This window comes from Cimex lectularius, unplaced genomic scaffold (genome assembly GCF_000648675.2).
Source record: "Cimex lectularius strain Harlan isolate CLEC.00 unplaced genomic scaffold, Clec_2.1 scaffold45, whole genome shotgun sequence".
Lineage (NCBI taxonomy): Eukaryota > Metazoa > Arthropoda > Insecta > Hemiptera > Cimicidae > Cimex > Cimex lectularius.
Window position 1 is genome coordinate 43865 of NW_019392634.1, and position 773 is coordinate 44637.

The window sequence follows — 773 nt, forward strand, 5'->3', positions numbered from 1 at the left end:
TCTTCCCTTCGCTCGGCTTGACCCCCGCTCGGAATGAGTTAAGTCCCTTTTGCGGTTCGGCCCATTATCCATTTATAAACAAACGCCGGTTTCCATTCCTTTCCCTTTCTAATATCCGCCTTCAGTACGGCACTGTGACCGTTTTTCTATGAAAAGTGTGTTAAAGCTAACACGTCCCAGGAAATTATCCCGATAACTATCCATTTTGACATACCAAAAATTTACAATTAAAAAAAAACATTAGACCATGTGACAAACATCCCTAGGATTTCACCATGAAAAGAGCTTTTTTCAAAATTGAAATAGAACCCACAGGGAAACCACCTTCCCTATAACCATAGGCAATCTTAGTAATTTGTTGCTATAGTTCATTATTTCTTACAAATTCACTTGTTTTCCTGGTCCGCTTGACCAATTAATATATTTTAATTAATTAAGGTTTTAGTTGAGATAAAAAGTCAGTGTCACGAGCGGGATTCGAACCCACGACCTTCGGCTAAGTACGCCGCTGCTCTACCGCTTGAGCTATCGTGACTTCGATCCACTCGGACACAAACTTCCCATGATAACCCCACCTTTTGAATTTCTTACAAAATTCTCGGCTCCTAGGACATATCGGCAAAAAAGACTAGCTTTCTCTTTATTTATTATTTATTTATACAAACAAAACTTTTCCAATAATTTGTAATATCAACTTTATAAATTGGAAATTCTTTATAAAATAGGGACAAGGACTTGACAGAAAACTGACACCCAGTGGGATGCTGTAAGGT

At 38.2% G+C, this 773-nt stretch overlaps 1 non-coding gene across 1 annotated transcript; it reads right to left on the minus strand.

Moving 5' to 3' along the window:
* Positions 1 to 462: 462 nt before the first annotated feature.
* Trnas-acu lies at positions 463 to 535 on the minus strand. Its single transcript has one exon. It is a non-coding gene; the product is annotated as a tRNA-Ser (tRNA).
* Between the last annotated feature and the right edge of the window lie 238 nt (positions 536 to 773).